The sequence below is a fragment of the Ambystoma mexicanum genome, chromosome 12, assembly GCF_040938575.1.
Source record: "Ambystoma mexicanum isolate Mex_15411 chromosome 12, UKY_AmexF1_1, whole genome shotgun sequence".
Classification (NCBI taxonomy): Eukaryota; Metazoa; Chordata; class Amphibia; order Caudata; family Ambystomatidae; genus Ambystoma; species Ambystoma mexicanum.
In genome coordinates this window covers 484,786,729-484,807,286 of record NC_090936.1, presented here as the reverse complement: position 1 = coordinate 484,807,286, position 20,558 = coordinate 484,786,729, and positions in this window count along the sequence as shown.

Here is a 20,558-nt window from a genome sequence, read left to right as displayed (position 1 = left end):
CACTTCTCACACCGAAAGGACTGGTATTCGCTGTGACGTATTGAGGGCCAGATAGCTATCTGATACTTTGTTTTTTTGTAAAACTGTACAGTTATAGAATAAAGATCTGTGAATCTTTATAAACCCGTGTTTGATGTATTTCCTTTTGGGGTACTCAGCCTCGATATTTTCTTTTGCTTTTACAGATGGCGCCCGAATAGGGACCGTCAAGATTGATGCCAGCTTGTTGAAGGTTGACGCGGCTATCGGACCGGGATCGGATGGTGCAAAAGGGGACCCCTTTCTTGGATGAGACGTGACACCTCAGCAGCGCTGCATGACCCGATCCCTGGACGGTGAGCACGCGGTCCGAGTCGGCATCTTGACGAGGGTCCATATATTGAGGTGGGCAGATTTGCCAAAATCACCAACCACGTGGGACCTTAGTTAGAACTTTGTAATCCGATCGGGCCTCCTTAGGATTTGATCAGGTGAGTCGTGACCCGATTCTTATGTATCCTGATAATTTGTTTTGGCGCATTGCACTCGCGAGTACAATTATTGACCAGGTAACACCAGTATTCTGATATGCCTGGGAAATTGTCTGCCTGCTTCAGGGTATTATTCCGCAGTGACAGACAATCTTTGGAATTTGGCCGACCGGCGCCAATAAAGGGGTTGCCGGCGTGTACTATGTACTGTATGCACAGCATTGGTATTAGAGTATTTAATAATATTTGACACAGACAATCTAGACATGCTTCCGAAATTCAGTGGCCAATCAATGGTAGTTTTAAAATTCCTCGTATTGAATACGTAGAATCCATATTATTGAAGAAAAAGGCTACACCTGTAGCATTCGATGTATTACAAAATTGGAAGTAAGAAGCTATGCAGCAGCTTAAGAGTAGAGAAAAGCATGCGCACCGTCATACGATGAACGCCGAAAAAGCGTTGTTATATGACCAGAATAAACAGTCTGAGTCAGTTAGGAATATGGATAGGACTTTTTCACTAGTTATCCAGAAAATGTATCCTTCTAAAGATTTTCATGTATCCGATGAACTTATTGATAAACTTCTAAATGAACAAAGGCCTGGTGCCACTGCGCCACCTCTGTATGTTCCTCTTCCTGCTGTTATTGCTCCTCCCGTTGTTCCTCCTGCTCCTCCTATTGCTCCTATTAATTTTCCTCTTCTTCCGGCTATTGTTCCTCCTCTTGCCGTCGCTCCTCCACCTGCTCCTTCACCTTTGCCTGCTGTTACGGGTCCGGTGGGCTTGCCTGCTGCGCCAGTGATAGTACCTCTGTTTCCGGATGTTCAAAATTTGCCTACTCTACCGCTTCCAAGTGGTCCAAACACCACTTGTAGTAGATCGGGGAGCGGGATCGAGGGATGTAACTCATAATACTGTGCCTTCGGAGAAAAAGCGTGAATTAACTGCATGGGCTAAGCATTGGATGGAGAGGGGTGAATAAGCTAATGTTCTTGCCACAATTTGTAATTTAGACACTTATCCTGAGAAAAACGTTTTTATTGAAGGATTAGAAATTCATTTATGTGTAATGTGGAACAGGCTAGGTGATATAGATCTCCCACAAGGGTTAAGGGATCTGAATACTTAAGCATTCTCTAGAGATACTGCGGAAAAAGTACAAGAGCATGTCGAGAGGGTTTTTGTGTATAGAAGGGAGTTGGAAAGGTGAAAGAATGATGATGTAGATGGTGATAGTTTGGACGCTATGTTAGTACAGAAACAGTTTTTCCCTTGTTGTAAATCGATGAATGAGGAAACACGAATTTGTACGAAAGATGCGATTAGGTGGATCTCAGACACGTCAATAACTCCCGTTGAAGTATATGACAAGTATAGTCAGTATATGCCAGAAATGCAGAGGAAAGTGATGCAGGTAATGGTAGAGTACCTACAGGATGAAAGCGTAAAAAGGAGACTTTTTTGTCCGGCAGAGTTATTGAATATTTATAAGAGGGCTTTTTCATTTGACACTTCTTCGGCTGCTTTAGCGCTCGATTTAGCTCTGTTGCTTAGTAAGCGTTCGGAGTTGCCTATCTCTCAGTTGCCTATGAGAGAGGTTCCTCCGACATTTGTCCCAAAAGTAGAGGTTCCCGCTAATGCTGCAGCAGGTACACCTGCTCGAGATATTCCTGCACACTATGTATCGCAGTTCGTCCACGTCCCGTTCTCGAGACAGGAAGTGAACACCATCAAACAATCTATTCCCGATATTAGGAAGAATCCGACAAGGTTCTACAAAGAAATAGAGTCTGTCTTGCAATCATCAGTATTCACCTTAAGTGATATTGATTTATTATTTCCCATACTCCTGGCTGTTGATTTATGGAAACAGATTAGGACTGTAGATGATGTACCAGGATCAGGAGATTCATGGGTTGATATGATTAGACTCGATAGAGAGAGGCCAGCTAGCGAGAGACCACCACAGGTAATACTAACTTTGCCTGATAGAATAGTTACAAAGTTGAAAGCTATAATTTCTGAGAGAAGGATTATTTGGGACAAGTTTACGGCCTGTGTCCAAAGAAAATCTGCGGGTGCTACCGAGTTCTTCAATCGGATTGAACAAGTATTTTCAGATTACAGTGGGCAAGACTTAAGCACATAGTCTAGAAAACAACTATTCATGGACACATTTGTTCATGGATTGCTGCCTGACATCCAGTCACAAATCATGTCCTCCGAGAGCGCTTGGCAAGCGAAGTCTCAGTCAGAAGTACTGCATATGGCTCAGTACTGTGAGAATCGTGTCAATAACGGAAAGGAAAGAGTTGAAAAGAGAAAAAGGTGACTTAAAGACAAAAGTACTATTGCAACAAATTGTTAGAGGCCCTAGAGGGGGTAATTCGCAATTTAGGGGTCAGTACGTTCCACAGGGAAATGCGCCATTGGGTCCTGTGAACATAAAACAATGTGCTTATTGCAGACAAGAGGGTCATTGGCGTGCACAATGCCCGATCCTCCAGCAGCGGTCAAATAATGCATTTGGGAATATGGGTAGACGATCCATAGGCCGCCCAGGGGGGGTCCTGGTAGAAGTCAGTTTACACAAGATTCACAGAAACCTTTTTCACAAGACAATCAGGCATCAAGTGTGGATAATAGAAACATTTTTGATCATCCTTCCGCTGCTTACCTCTCTGAAGAGCTTCCTTTCGACAACATTCTGTTTTGCTAGGATTGCTCGAAGCAGGGTTTGGAACCAACGCCTATTCCTGTTAATCAGAGAGGTCCCTACGTTGAGATGATAGTGGGAAATAGGAAACATTTATTTTTGATAGATACATGGGCACAGAAGTGTTCCATTGACCATTCACGGGTTCTAAACATTCCACTGTCAGGGCAAACCAATGTTTCTGTAGGGATTTCTGGCACACCAGTCATCTGTCCGGTTTCTTCGCTGGTACCTATTTCTTTGGGTCAGTTTATGGACCACTGTCCATTCCTTTTGACCACGAATTGTAGAGAGAATTTGTTGGGTTTGAATCTGTTGAAGGAATTAAATGCGGTAATTCATTGTTCTTCTGACAGAGTGCGTTTGATGATTTCACCACAGCAACTTTCTGTCTCTCAATTCTTGACCTGACCTTTGCCGCTGGAATTTAGTGATGTTCCGGAGTGCTTGTGGGCAATTGATGACAATGATGTCGGTGTTTTACAAATTGAGCCTGTTAAGATTATTTTGAAACATGGTGTAAAGTTGCCACGTATTCCCCAGTATAAGATCTCGGTCGATGGTGAGCAAGCTTTGAAATGCATCGTCTCCGATTTTGTGCATCGAGGGGTAATTGAGGAAATTGCAGGTAGTTTGTGCAATAGTCCGATTTTGCCCGTGTACAAAAAAGGCAATAATGCAATTCCCTTCCATTTCATTATTGATTTACGTGCCATTAATAAGATCGTTACTCCACAATTTCCCATTTGTGGGATGTTTTTACCCATGCATCCAAGCCCTATACTTTTTCCGTAATCGCGATTCACGCACTCGCGAAATTTAGCGCGATTTTGGCTCAATTTCTCCACTTGTCAAAATAGCAGCTCCATTCTTTCCTTTGTTAAAAATCCGTTTTCAACCTGGGAATAACTCATAGAGCATTGCTAAAGTGAGCCTGAACTAATACCAACAAGCATCTCTCACTCACACTGAATCTCTAGAGGGAATTAAAATCAGTTAGCACATTTTCCCATCCATTGCCATCACATTTTAAAGCATTTTGGGCCTGTGTTTCAAACTTCTGCCTGTTTCCTCTAAGCTTGCTGGGGGGGGAACTGAATTCCATATTGTATTTGATTGTATTCTTGAAGACTGTGTGCCTTACTTCCATCTCCTTGCATTGCATATAGGGGTGGGGGTGAATTGCCACCAGGGGAAAAGAGATTACATTGTCTTTTGTTGAAGCCATATCAAGTTATTTTCTGTACTGCATTTCATTCATCATTGCGTTTCCTTGAACCATATAAAGCATTCTTTCCCACCTTATTCCTCTGTTCCTATTCATAAGTTACCTCTTGCTGATTACTGCTCATAGTCACAAGTGTAATATCCATTATCAATTTATTTATAGAAGTGTGATATATATATATATTGTTTATATTTCTCAAATAAACCTTTTAATTTGCAAAACAAACCTACTTCTTGGCTCAGTGGGGTCAGGGGGATTCTAAGAGGGGTGTGTTACAAGGGTTGTCATCCAGAGTACTGAACTGAACATAAAAATACATCAATAAGGGTTTCCTCAGCATCCCAGGCTAGGCATTGACTTAGCTGTAGTGTTGATTGAATATCGCTTAACAAAGTGGGGGCTCGTCCGGGATTCTGGGTTAGATCTATCACTTGTGCAGATTAACACAGTGTGCTAACTGACAGGAGACATACATCCGGTCGGATCACCACGCTGCGTTACGCTGTAAAGCACTCCTCAAAGGAACGCTCTAAGGAAACGGTCTGTTTTGCAAAAATAAAATACAAACTTCTGTAAGTCAGGAAGGGACTCAAATTCCAGAATGACGACACTGGTAGACATCAAAATATCCAGAGAGCACTTCTTACATAATCTATTTGTGAGAGGTGAGTGGACTCATCAGGACCAAACGGTCTGGTTGCAGGCAATCGCGCAACAGGTCACTGAAACAGGGTCAGATTATGGAGAGATCAGGGTCCCCTACATGTGGCCCTGAGTGAACTATATATGGCCCCTAAAGCCAAAGATGAACATAATAAGATTGCCAGGATAGCAGCATATTTGTACCTATATATGGGAGCCATGCAGGACAAATGTGCTGAAGGTCAAGATCTGGCAAATAGGCAACAGATGGCGTTAGAGAAGGCCCAATCTGATCTGGACTCTTCTGAGCAGAGGCTGCTCAGGAGCCAGGAGTCAGAAAATGACAGCAGACAGTACATCACTAAAATAAAGGAGGTTATGGATGTGCTGCAACAGGAAAAAGCTGACCAGGATACCAGATTCCTGGCCTTGCAGAAGGAGTACCAAGAAGGTTTGGACTCCCTACTGCAGAGCCAGAAAAAGCTGGAGCAACAGTTAGACTTCAATAGGGCATGTGCTGAGCAGGTAGTCACCGTGCAAAGCCACCTAGATAGGGAGAAGGCAGAGAGCAATAAACTGATTTTGAAAGACCTGGATACCCAGGCAGAGTTTGACCAGGAGCGCCAGAAATCTGGTGCCTTCCAAAGGTAAAGGGACGACCTGGCGGCAAAGATGCAGGCCCTTAGTCAGGAAAGGGATACCTAAGGCCAGGAAGTCTGCCACTTAAAAAGGAAAATGGAAGAAAATCACCTGGCCCTCTAGGGACTGTTTGACCTCCAAAAAGAACACCAGAACTTGTTAGAGCACACCAGGAGGGTGGAGGAGGCTCTGGCAAGAAAGGAGCAGGCCAGTAGGGATGGGACTCAGGAGGTAACCCTCCTGCAGCAGAGACTGGCCCAGTACTCCAGGACCAATCAGGAGGCACAGAGAGAGAATGAGGCTTTCTGCCAGCACAATGATAGGCTCCAGCAACAGGTAGCGATGCAGGAGAGACTGAGAGTCTAGTAAGGCCTTAACTGAGGAACTGAAAGCGCAGGCTCTTGCATTGCAACAGTGAACAGGGGCGGATAGAGATGAGGTTCGCTGGGAAAGAGAAACTCCTGAGCATAACCTCAGGAGCCCTAGTACCAGAGGCCTTCATCTCTCCCAGTCCCTGGACTCTGCCACCCCCATGTATCCTCGCGCACATGAGCCCAGGGCCACGGGGATGGCAGATTACTATCCAGCTAGAAGTATGGGGCTCATAGGCCAGTACCTCCCAGGAATGGATGGGCGGGCATCCGGGTATGGGCACCCAAGTACAGTGCAATTTAGTGGGGAACCCCAGGAGAGTAGGCCCATTAAGGGCATCCTGAAAACCTCTGCCCAGTTAGGTCAGTGGGGGGGGGGGTAACCCATCAAATCCTGGCAGCAAGGAGGGATCTGAAGACTCCTCTGAGCATTACAGGACACAGGAGACCAGGTCCCCACAATCTGCCAGCCATTCCCAGGCTCGCAGAATCCAGGAAAACCTGGAAGATCAGACGGGCACCTCTGGGAGCAGTGCTTCTGAGTCAGAGGATGAATGGACCAGGGTTACCCGAACCAAAAGGGCCAATAAGGCAAAAAGGGCCTTGCTTAAGGACCCATTGAAACAAATGAAGGCAATAAGGAGTGTCATCACGCCTTATCATAAGAACGCCAAGTATTCTGTTTGGGAACACTTGGAGCTTTACGAGCAAATGATGGAGACTTTCCATTTGAAGGACAGCCAAAGCTGTATTTAATATGTAAAGTGGACCTTCTCTCCAGAATACTCCAGTTTCTTTGCAGGGCTGGAGGACCAAAACCTTCAAGATGGTCCACCTACAGGGCGGCCATCTTGAAACATTTTTCTGTTCACAGAAATCCCCAAGAGGCTCGCAAGACAGCCTACAATTTACAATGTGGGGAGGATCAGGCCCCACAAGAATTTGTGCAAGAATTAAAGCGTGCTTTTGCGCAGACCACCAGAAAGGGTGCGCACGGACAGCAGAGAGTTCATCAATACGTTTTTCCATGTTCTGCCCAAATACATCATGACCCAGCTAGTGAGAGACTTTCACGAGAAGAGGTCACTCGAATGGGTCATTGAACAGGCTACCCGGATCTATGAGGTGCAGAAGCCCATAGAAAATAAAAGTAATGCACAGAAAAACCCCAAAACCAACAGCACCCCTGCTGCTGCCAGGGTGGCGGAGGTAAAGGTTGCCCCCGTTTTAGATTTGGAGATGGGGGGGGCCTAAAAACCTACCTGCACCTAATAATGCCAAGCCCCGAAGGCCCTCGGGCCAGTCACAGACAGGGAGTTGAGGAGGTAGTCCCACAAATGGGGTCCCTCGCTCCCCTGATTATGTAAGTACCCGCTACAAGGGAAACCGACCCATCCTGGGTTATGTGTGGACTCCTCCAGCCCAAGGGGGGGATCCAGCCAAGCACCTGACCCGGGGAACTTTCCTCCCATCTTCCCCCAGGAGGGCAGAAATTCACCAAGTCCTGGGCAGAACTTTTTCCCCAGGTATCCACCCAATTTCCAGCCCCAAAATCATCCATCCTTCTTTCACCAATTCCCTGAGCCCAGACAACCTAATCCGGGAGAGGGGAGGCCAAGGGTGGAGGGGTATCCAAATCTTCCCAATCCGGGGTATTACCAGAGAAGGGATAGCTACCCTTCCCGGGATCAGCCCAGGGGAGAAAATAGAGCCCCGTATCAGCCTGAGCGGGTTTCACAACTTGAGCGCCAGGTCCAAAATATGGCACGAGATCTCGGTCACATACTGAGGGCTCAACAAAACCCTCAGATGAGCATGCCACTGCAGAATGCCCCAAACTCTGGACCTGGTGCTCCAGAACAATGACGGGGGCAGCACCCCGATAACCCACCGGTTCCCAGGGAGGAGCACAAGGGGAAGGGGGGTGTAAAGCCTTGGAGGAAGCTTCCTTCCCAACTTGTAAACAGCCCCTGGAAAACCAGGAACCGGAAACAAAATCTCCTGCCCCTGAAAGCCTGCCTCCCAAGGAGCAGAGGGGGGGTAGGAGAAACAAAGGACCCAAACAGACCCACTTTGTGGAGGAGGTACAGGTCTTCCAATTTGAGGGAGAGGGATCCTCAGAAGATCCTGGGAAAAGGATCTTCTCCTTCAGAGATGGGGGAACTCCTCCCAAGTAAAAATGGGTCCCAAGGGATGCCAATTCAGACTGGGGAGATGTGGAGACTGAGCTACTGCCGCCCATCATCTCATCCCAGAGCCGAAAATACCAACATCCCATGGGTCAAACCCATCCTGATGACTGCCTCCAAAAAGGGGGGGCGGCCCAGAACCCGAAACCGTTTCCAGTTGTCAACTTTTTCTTTCAGATTCCCCAGGCTCTTCACAGAATTCTGCCCAAATCTCTTCGCTAGCAATGTCCAAAACCAGAAAGTTAGCCCACCAGTTGTCCAAAAATGTGCATTATCTGTGCCCCCTTGAGGAGAAGGAGGGAAGATATTATGCCCCGGTACAAGAACAGGGGCAGGGTACAATTTTGGCACTGGTGGACACTGGATCCCAAGCTACCCTTCTGTCCAAAAAGGCCTTTGATGAACTAAATGCAGGAAGGGGGGAGAATTACCGTATTCCCCTCACCTCTCTTCCTGGACAACTGCAGAACTTTGACAGGAAGGAAATTCCCGTCGAGGGGACTGCAGATTTGGACATCAAAATTGGGCGACACAAGGTGAAACTCCCGGTCATATTAGTGACTCCAGAGGGCACCCCTTGTTTACTAGGGAATGACCTCCTGAGAAGGTTGTCACCCCTAGTAGATTGCGTAAACAAGGTCCTCTGGACCCAAACTAGCCGACCAATAAAATTAAAACAGAGTGTCAACCATGTTAGTTTAAATGGCACCTGCAACATGGTTGAACAAAAATCTGAAAAAGTAGAATTTCACTTCCAGAACAACCAGATTCCAGACGTGACAGTAATAGCAGTAGGACAACAGACTGGTGATGGGGGGTCCTCTCTATTTCTGAAAATCAACCTTCCTTCCAGTTTAAGGTGGTATTCCACACTGGAAGGAAATACTCTGAAATTCTTTACCAATCCACAACCAGACATTCCCACCCCAATAGTTCAGAAAGATGTGAAATCAGCTCAGAGCCTGGCTGATATTCAGCAAATTGGAGATCAGTTGTCCATCCCTGTTCAGTTAAATGAGGGGAAGGACTCTGTTCCCGCTCGAGTGTGTGTGAACAACGGTCAGAGCTTCATCAGCGAAGCCATGTTTCGCCAACTCCCAAAAGATCCAGCCATTCCCACATTCAAACTGATAGACAAATGGGAATGGATCTGGAAACACCCAATTCCAACCATCTCCTGCCAAGCAGGTGTATGCTCAAAATCTCCATTGGCAACAAGAGCATAGTCCATAATTGTTGGGTCGTGCAAGACGTCACTGCTGCCTTTTACTTAGGCAGTGACATTCTCAATCGCCTTTGCCATTAGTTTGGACCTAATAAACTTCAAAGCTTGGTCCCGATTAGCGGATAATCCCATGGGCTTTGATGATCCAGAAAAAGCATTTAGGTCAGCTCAATTGCTACCTTATGCAGTTGAAATGCAGATCAAAGAGGAAGTCACCATCCCAGAAATGACCCGACAATTCTCCCTGGAAGTGAAAGTTAAAAGAGGACAAAAATTGAAAAACCCTGATGCTTACATGCATCTAAATGCTTCTCTCCAACAGCAAGAGTTAGGGGTAAACCCAACACCATTAGTCAACATAGAACATGACACCATTCCAATAGAGGTGGATAACAGTGACTTAAAGAGTATTACTCTAGCCGCAGGCACCATTATTGGAATGGCGGTTGATGACCAACATTTCTCCATTGATTTAGGAAATGAACTGTTAGGACCGATCCCCAAAGACTGTTTTGACAGTGACAGTGAGAACAATACACCAGACAGGATCTTCACCCGGCATGGGAGGAACTTCCTGGTGTACACTTCCTGCCCTTATGGTAAGGAAGATGTGACTTGTGACTTCAGGAGGGATGAGGTGATTTTTCAGGTCCATGAAGGCTGCCTTCCCCACCAGCACTCTGACCAGGGACTTCTTCACCCAGCTGGAGGAGGCCGCTGAGATAGCCAAACCAGAAGTCTTTCCAGGCTTCAGGCAGATGGTGGAAGATGGTGGAAGAGAGAGTCAACCTAGCTGATGCCTGTGTGACTCTAGAACAGAAGCAAAAGTTGAAACAAGTTTTCTTGGATTTTCAAGATCTCTTTGCAGTAGACTCATATGACTGTGGTCGCACCAACATCCACACCACAACAATTCCCACAGACCCTGGAATGACTCCAGTGTTTTGTGAAGCAATATCGTTTGCCTCTCGCATCCATGGAGTCCCTTACTGAAATAATTAAGAACCTTGAGTCCCGGGGAATAATCCGTCCAGTCCACAGCACTTTCAATAATCCGGTGCTGGGAATATTGAAGCCAAACAGCCAGTGGAGACTCTGCGCTGACCTTAGGGAGCTCAACAAACGGGTCCATACTTCCCTATGGCCTCTGCCCTACATTGACCAAGGGCTGGCCCAGATTCAAGGGTCACAGGTATTCACAGCAATAGACCTGACCAATGGATACTGGACCGTGCCTGTCAGTGGCGGGGACCAATACAAACTGGCTTTTACCTTTGGGGGCCAGCAGTGCACATGGACCCGGACTCCCTTAGGATACCTCAACTCCGGCAATGAATTCAACATTTTCCTACATAAGGCCATGCCCGACCTGGGTGCGAGGGGTAACCTGGCTTATTTAGATGATGTCCTCATCAAAAGTTCATCTGTGGAGGAACATATAGCGGAGATCCGTTATGTTCTGACGCAGTTGAGGGCCGCTGGAGCAAAACTTTCCTTTCAGAAAGCACAGTGGTGTAGAACCTGTGTTAATTTCTTGGGGCATGAGATTACTCCTCAGGGTCTCTGTCCCCAAGAAAAGAAAGTGGAAGCACTTCAGAAACTGAAGGATCACACAACTCTGCGGGAACTAAGGCGCCTCCTTGGACTGACTAATTACAGCAGAAAGTTCATTGAGGGCTACGCAGAGATCACTAGACCCCTGATTCATCTCCTGAAGGGGGGGGGTCAAGTGGGAATGGGGTCCAGAACAATCCGAGGCAGTAAGACAACTCAAGAGAAGCCTCTCACAAGCGCCTTGCCTAGCTTACCCTGTCAGAAACAAGGAGTTCTTCCTGGAGACAGGGTTCGCTAATATGTGCTTGACGGCAGTATTATACCAAAAACATGACAAAGTCAATGAAGTAATCTCCTATGCGAGAAAAACTTTATCCTCTGTGGAGGAAAAATTCAACGATTGTGAGAAGGCACTCCTGGCCACGGTGTGGGCATTGAAGAATTACCGCCCGTTCATCCAGGGGGAACACATCATAGTGGAGACTCCACACCAGCCTCTGCAATACCTCCAAAGTGACAGAATCCGGGCTGGAAATGTGAGTAATTCCCGAATTACTTCCTGGATTCTGTCAATGCAAGGCTTTCCTGTAGAGGTCAGAAATGGCCAAAACAAGAAGAGTCCCCTCGCGCAAGGTCTGGCTGACTTGCATGATTGTGCCAGAGAAAACTGTCTCGAGGACGAAAGTCTAAAAATCAAGAACAACATGGAGGCATAACTCAATTCCCCACACAAAGTCTTTGAAGAGGACAAGTGTGAGGGAATGCCCACTGTCTATGTGGATGGATGCTCTTACCATGTTGACAACCACGGGGAGAAAGAACTGGTGGCCGGCGTAGGGAATGCATGGGTGAATGAGTCCCCAGAACCCTCCGCTGGATACAAAATTGGTCCCCGAAGTAGTCAGGTGGCAGAATTGATGGCTGTGCATCAGGCCATCCTCACTGCTGTCCAACATCAACTCCACGAACTGGTCATAATCACAGACTCGGATTATGTACGGAACGGGTTCGTGGAGCACCTGGTTAATTGGAAAACCAGAGGCATGTTATGTGCTAATAACAAACCCTTGAAACATGGGAAGTTAATCCAAAACATTGATGATCTGGTCACCTCGAATGGGATGACCATCTACTGGAAAAAGATCAAGGGTCATTCCAAAGTAGAGGGACCAGACAAAACTGGAAATGACTTAGCTGATCAGCTGGCCAAAACCGGGGCCATCCAAGGGGATCTAATAGAAACAGAGTCCCTGTTGGGGGAACTCCGGGTCACTGCTATCACTAGGTCCCAGACAAATGCTCACAATGATCTTTCAACTGCACAATGGAGTAAGGAGACCCCTGATGCTGATTTGATTACGGCTCAAAAGGGGGATCCAATAATTGGTAAGTTTTACCAACACATTGAGGACCCTGAGAACTTTCCCCTGACGGATACCGATTACATTGGGAAAGAGGACCTAAGAGTGTTGATGAAATGTCCAAAGATGTTCCGGATCCAAGATGGGCTGTTGGTAAGGAAATCCCAAGCTGGCCATGATCACTGGGTGGTTCCTACCTCATTCCGAAGCCTGATGTTAAGTCACGCCCATGATGCAGCCACAGCCGGTCATAGGGGGTTTCACACAACACTGGAAATCTTAAGAGAGGTTGCATACTGGCCACACATGGGGCAGGACCTCGACCAATACTTGAAGGGGTGTCTTGTGTGTGCACAATTTCAGCCATCATCCCTCACACACCAGGCGCCTCTCCAAAAGAGGGGAATGACACTGCCATGGTCAGATTTACAAATCGACTTTGTAGGCCCCGTGATTCGCTCAGGTAGGGGGAATAAGTACATGTTGACGGTGACATGCTTGTTTACCAAGTGGGTGGAATGTCTCCCAGCCCCAAATTGCAAGGCAGAAACAGCAGCTGCCCTGATGATTAACCACATCTTTTCCCGTTTTGGTCTACCTCAAAGGATTGAGTCAGACAGGGGTAGCCACTTCACCAGTGAAGTAATGACAAAGATGTGGGAGATACTGGGGGTGAAAAGGAAGCTACACATTGCTTACATGCCAGCTTCTTCTGGAGCAGTGGAGAGATACAACCGAACCATTGTGAGCATATTAAAAAAGTTTGTGGCAGATTCTGGGCCAAGTTGGGATATCCGATTACCTCTGGTCCTAATGGCCATCAGATCTACCCCTTCATCTGCAACTAAATTGTCACCATTTGAGTTGATGACCGGACGCAAGATGGTTCTTCCCCAGCATTTGCTCTACAAGACCCAAGAGCAGACACTGATAAATGCCTCCACAACTCATGAGTATGTGGAGAATTTAAGGAAACATCTCCAACATGCTTTTGCCTATGCTCAGCGGAATCTAGAAAGATCAGCTGAGAGTATAAAAACGCACTATGATTTGAAAACCACCAGGAAGGAATATGATGTGGGAGACTGGGTCTATCTATACAATTTCCAAAGGAACTAGGCCAAACAGTGAAAATGTTTGCCTACATGGAAGGGACTCTTTGAAATTATAGACAAGATCTCCCCTATTGCCTACAACATCTGCATCCCCAAAGGTAATTTGGCGGAAGGGGAAGATAAGTGGGTCCATATTAATCAGCTGAAGTGTTGCCATCCCAGGCACACTCTGCAGCAACTGGAGGAGTCCTCTGCAATACCAGAGGGGGCCGCTCCAGAGTAATTCAGTTCCAACCCTAAAATATCCCATATATAGTCTCTAAAATATTATGACGCTTGTAAGTCACTGTCTCTGAATTATATCTTGTTTTTAAAAATTGGAATGCTATGTCTATTAAAGTATAAAATGTATCTGTCGGGGGAGAAATGTCTATGAATAGGTATTGCCGCTTTCCTTTGTCGTCCTAGGAGAAAGAAAACATGGAGACTGACCACGGAAGGCGACCTGGGGACCGGGAGCGAAGATCCGAGTCGCCCGGGGTACCGCCCAATCCTCCCATCAGGCCAGCAAGGAGAACTGATTGATCGACTGGAGGGAGGAAAAGATGCTGAACTGTGCCATCTATGGAATTGGAAGAAGAGGAGGCGAACATCCCAAATCTTGCGAGTTCCATCAGTGAAAGGACAGAATGGCCATCGCAAGAGGGGTGGCTTGTGGGATGTTTTTACCCATGCATCCAAGCCCTACCATAAAACTGTGCAGTACTGGCATGGAAAACATCATGATGGCCAGAACTCCCAGAGAGTGCACAGGGAAAACATGAAGAATAGGCTGCCAGCCATTTTTGCCTATGTTGTGAGCACAGGAGGGCACTGCATAAAACCACCATTGGGCTACACACACAGTAGCCTGAAACCATTGGGAATGGCAATGATGATTGCCAAAAAGCAACTCAGAACTGTGGGGAATTCATTTTCTTAATCCCAAAAATGGATGCAATACCAGTACTCATCACTATCAGAAAGCAGGCGTTTTAAAACCACCAGACTTTTGTGTAAAACTGAACAGAGGAACCCAAACCAGGAAAGACTTGCTAAGAGGTGGATACAATGTAAAACTAAATTCTGAAATGACTTGAAGGAAGTAATTATTTAATGTAATTGTAAAAATTGTAAGTTTGATTTAAACTGGGAACTAAAGTGACATTTAGCTGAATTCTGCCTGACAACTACCCCCGACAGGAGAAACCTGCTCAGCCACTCTTGCCAGGCCTAGCTGCATTCTGCTTCCCCACCAAAAGGAGTTGACACCTTTCTGATTATCTGATTAGATTAGGGGAGGGGCACCGGCAGGAGGTTGAACAAAGCCTTGTCCTGGACTCAGGCAAATGTTATATTGGGGGAGGCGTAAAGTGGCTTCCTCTTGGGAGAAGTGGGAGGAGAAGTGCCTCTGGGAGACACCAGAGCTGGAGGCGGGGGCAGACAGAAGCTTCCCCCATGTGCTTTGGAACCTAAACCACACCCATCTGGGCCAGAGCATAATTTTTAAAAAGATGGATAATTCATAGTACGGACTTGTCAGAATTATATAAGTAATATCATTATTCTTGTGATTTTTCTGTGCACGTTTTAAGAGGTGTTAGGACCCTGTGGTGTATGCTGGGGGGTTGCTAGCGGAAAATAGGGTCTTCCCCCAAATGTCTGCATGTTAAAAATCTGACACTTTATCAATTAATGTCCATACTCCTTGTGCACATGTGTGTAATTTTTGGTAAATGTCCAATATTGGTAAACCAGTCAAAAAGCGCAAAATGTTGTCATTTTTTAATGCAAGCCCCCAGGAAGATCAGAGGCGGACACGCATGGACCATAAGGAATATATAATGTGTACATTTAATTTCAACAAATTGTGTATCTGGGAAATATGTATTTGAATGAAATATAGATTTGTGGGCAAATTGACCAGGGGAGGTTCCTCTGACCCATAAACAGACCTCATCATGATGACTCACATTTCCTTCCCCCAATCAAGGGAGAGAGGAGGAATTGGCCAATGATAAGTGAGAGGGGCAGGTTTAGTTATGACCAACACACACACCCACTTTCCAAAACACATAAAAAGAGACTGCTGACACAGGTAGAGACATTCAATTCCATTTTCTGCGGGACGCTCTGCCGGGAGACTCCAGACTTCACATCCATCAATCTCCAAAGACCAGAACTTTACTTCAGAACTTAAAGCAAGGGCCTAAACCCACAAACTGAGAACTTTTCTCAGCAGGCTCAGCATCCTTAAAATCATCTGCAAACTATTCCACAGTCGGGCGAGCTATCTGAATTCTTTTGCCAAGAACTTTTGCCAGTACCCAGAAAGCAGTGTTACATCCAGAATCCACTTGATCCGGACCGGAAAGCAGAGCAGTATCCAGAACCAGAGGCCGCTGTATCCAGAGAGGCTAGACCATCAGAGCAGAGCTGACCCAGACTGCTGTGAGCAGAACCAGAGATCTGGATCGCTGTAAGAAGAACCGGTGCCTGATTGACCCGCCGAGCAGACAGAACCACCGCCGGACGTGTTGACCAGATCCGTGACGAGGCCTAGTTCAAATTTATATCGTGAGTACCAAGCAGAACTGTGCAGAACCAATCTCTTAGTTAAAATAATCTAATTCAAGCTATTTTAACCTAAGTAGAACTGCCTCCTCGTAATCCTGTCATCTGTCATTCTAAAGCTGCGAGCTGTCATCTGTCATTCTAAAGCTGCAAACTGTCACCTGTCATTTTGAGTTTTACTTTAAATCAGAAAATCTACCTTTATTAAATCGTCCGTATCTCTTGAACCGTTTGGGCTAGGAACGTGGTTTAACTTTCAGTTTAATGCTGTGATTCTAGGCTTTCCAACGAACCGACTTCCTACTCCCTTTTCCGTAATCGCGATTTACGCACTTGCAAAATTTACAGTGATTTGCGATTTTGGCTCAACTTCTCCACTTGTCAAAATAGCAGCTCCATTCTTTCCTTTGTTAAAAATCCGTTTGCAACCTGGTAATAACTCATAGAGCATTGCTAAAGTGAGCCTGAACTAATACCAACACGCATCTCTCACTCACCCTGAATCTCTAGAGGGAATTAAAATCAGTTAGCACATTTTCCCATCCATTGCCATCACATTTAAAAGCATTTTGGGCCTGTGTTTCAAACTTCTGCCTGTTTCCTCTAAGCTTGCTGGGGGGGGGGGGACTGAATTCCATATTGTATTTGATTGTATTCCCGAAGACTGTGTGTATTACTTCCATCTCCTTGCATTGCATATAGGGGGGGGGGGTGAATTGCCACCAGGGGAAAAGTGATTACATTGTCTTTTGTTGAAGCCATATCAAGTTATTTTCTGTACTGCATTTCATTCATCATTGCGTTTCCTTGAACCATATAAAGCATTTTTTCCCACCTTAGTTCCTATTCATAAGTTACCTCTTGCTGATTACTGCTCATATTCACAAGTGTAATATCCATTATCAATTTATTTATAGAAGTGTGATATATATATATATATATTGTTTATATTTCTCAAATAAACCTTTTAATTTGCAAAACAAACCTACTTCTTGGCTCAGTGGGGATTCTAAGAGGGGGGTGTTATACAAGGGTTGTCATCCAGAGTACTGAACTGGACATAAAAATACATGAATAAGGGTTTCCTCAGCATCCCAGGCTAGGCATTGACTTAGCTGTAGTGTTGATTGAATATCGCTTAACACATTGTGCCTGATGTGACAACAATATTGACCATGATTCCGGCTTCAGCTACTTACTTTAGTGATGTGGATCTAAATAACGCCTTCTTTAGTATCCCTATACATAAGGCCAGTAGATACTTATTCGCGTTCACCTTAGGGGGATGCTCATTCACCTTCACCCGTGCACTGCAAGGTTAAAGGGAAAGTCCTAGCATCTATAGAAGGGATTTGAAAGAGCAGCTCGATACCCTTGAGTTGTCCTCTACTTGTACACTGCTTCAATATGTCGACAACCTACTCTTAGCTGCTGACTCAGAGAGCGCTTGTAAGGAGGGCACTGTGTTGTTGCTTATTCACCTAGCACAACATCGACACAAAGCTTTGCTTAAAAAAATTCAATATTGTTGACAGGAGGTCGCCTATTTAGGCTATCTCCTGTCAAAGGAGGGAAGAAGGTTGACGCCTCAACGGATAAAAATAATTTCTAGCATGTCTGTCCCAAATACACAGAGAGAGGTTAGAGCCTTGATAGGAATGGATTCTTACTGTAGGCAGTGGATCCCAAATTTCTCCTTAGTGATTAAACCAATGTTGGCTTTGACGAAGAAGGGCATTTCTTCACCATTGCTGTCGAACTTGGAACACCAGCGAGCATTTGATCTGCTCAAGACTGCATTGTGCTCGGCACCAGGTTTGGGCACACCAAACTATGAAAAGGCCTTCGTGTTGTATGTGCATGAACGTGATGGATGTGCTTTGGCTGTATTAATGCAGGAACATGGAGGGAAGAATAGGCTGTGTGGCTACTTTTCTTCCGCCCTTGATCCTGTCGCATGTGCTTTGGCAAGATGTTTGAGAATGGTCGCTGCTGCATCCGTAACACAGAGCGAGGGAATGGTCCTAGGCCATGCTTTAACCCTGATTGTACCTCGTTCTGTAGCTGTTCTACTAAACAGAACACAAATGCAACACATCACCTGCGCACGATTAACGAGATACAAATTGATCTTGTTTGCACTACACATCCAAATCAAGAGGTGTTGTGTTCTTAATCTGGCTGAACTTTTACCTTTCCCGCAAGGTACTGCTTGCAGTGAAGAGGAGTCACATGACTGCCTTTACACCACAGAGCAAGAGACCAAAAGCAGAATCGATCTAAAAGATATTTCTTTGAACAATCCACAAGGGGAGCTGTTTTGTGATGGTTCCTGTTTCAAACTCCCTGATGGTACATCCACAGCTGCTTATGCAATCACCACATTGAGCACGGTCGTGGAGACCAAAAGAATCTCGCATTACTCCGCGAAGGCCACAGAGATTATAGCATTGACCCGAGCTTGTGAACTTTCCAAAGGGCTTACCGTAAACATATATACAGACAGTCAGTATGCTTTTGGGGTGGTTCACAACTTCGGCAGACTTTGGCATAAAGAGGTTTCTTGACCTCACATGGCACTAAAATCCAACATGGCTCCTTGATAGTATGGTTACTCTCAGCGCTTGCACTCCCTACTCAGCTAGCTATTATGAAATGCGCAGCGCATCAGAAAATCATAGATAATGTAGGAAAAGGGAACACTTTCGCTGACCAAATAGCCAAACAGACTGCCACTGATCTCTCTTCAGAAATGTATACTTCAAGGGCAGCCACAAATGCCTATACTTTGGATGAGGGTATTGACTCCGTAAATAACATTCAAGCTGATGCCACATTAGAGGAATCTAAGAAATGGGCTGAGAGTTTGGCAAAATTGGATGATGACGGGTGTTGGGTGGCAAAGTTGAAAGGAAGTGGTTATTGCCTGATGAGTATATTATGATGATGGCTGTTATGGCTCATTGTCCTATCCATATTTGTGCTTGTAAGGTCACCAAAATGTTGCAAAATGTGTGGGTAAATGACAAAATCCCTAAGGTAGCTGAATGCTTCGTTCAGGGGTGTATGATTTGTTTGCAGTACAATGTGGGAAAGGGCACATCAACTCCTAGGGGTCGTTTTGGTCCACCTTCTGTCCCCTTTGAAGTGATTCATTTTGATTTTATTGAAATGTAGCGTTGTCATAACTTCAAATACGTATTAGTTGTCATCTGTGCTTTTAGCAAATGGGTTGAAGATTTTCCCGTCAAAGATGCCACAGCAATGACCACTGCAAAGACCATGCTGACAGATTATTTTCCAAGATTTGGTTTGCCAATAGTCATCTGGTCGAACAATGGTCCACATTTTATCGCTGCTGTAATTCTGTAGATATGCGCAGGATTACAGATCGATAAGCGGTTTCATTCGGCCAGAAATGCACAGAGTGCTGGACTGATAGAAAGACACAACAGCATCATCAAGAACAAGCTCGCTAAGACGTGTGCCGGCACCAAACTAAACTGGCCGACGACTTACCGATCGTATTATTGTCCATGAGGACAACCCCTAAAACTAAGAATGGGCTCTCTCCCTTTGAGGTGGTCATGGGTAAGCCAGCTAACTTTTGGAATGTCCCAAAGCCCTGTTCTTTACGCAAAGTCGAAAATATACTTCTTTCTGATTATTGTGGCCAGTTAAATAAAAATCTGTATTTGATTTATCACCAGGTCCGAGAGGCTTTACCTGTCAGATACAAGGGCCCCGGTCACAGCATATGGCCGGGAGACTGGGTCCTCACAAAGGCATTTGAGAGATCCTCTTGCCTTGCAGCTAGTTGGTGGGGACCCCATCAGGTCCTCCTGGTCACACAGACGGCAGTGTGGGTAGCAGGAAAGAAGCATTGGATCCCCGCGTCCCACATCAAGAGAATTTCATACCCTGTGCCACACGCTACAGAAGATACAGAACCCCTCATCAGTACTGCAACCAATGATCACGAGGAAGTAAAGAGCATCGAGAGTGCGTCGGAGACTCTCCCTGAGCCCGTGGGTCCTGGGGAAACAGCTATTTCACCTTCACACTCTCCAAAAGTTTTGTCTTTAAAATTTGTTCCAGATCTTGCATCAGATCTCGCTTTGGATTCCTCGCTTCCATCGGGAAGTGACGACACGTTGTTCACAGATCACTCAGTACCAGGAGTGACAAAGTACGATCTGTGTCCGAGGAAATAGACCTACTGCACGGTTTGGCTGTGCCATCAAAGAAAGTCATCAAAAGGCTTGCCTTTTTGGCCCGATCATTTGTGTATAAGAGGATTCTGTTGGCTAGGGTTTGTGAAAGGACTAAGAAGACGCCCGGCCTGGAGGTCGCCAGCAAAAACTATTGGTGCAAATCGTTTGAAGAACAATGCCTGCAAGCGCTCCCACTCGTATGCAACCGATAAGAGACTGTGTGACCAGCTACGGAAACGAACACTCAAATGTGTGGGCCCCGAAAATGTACTGTTGT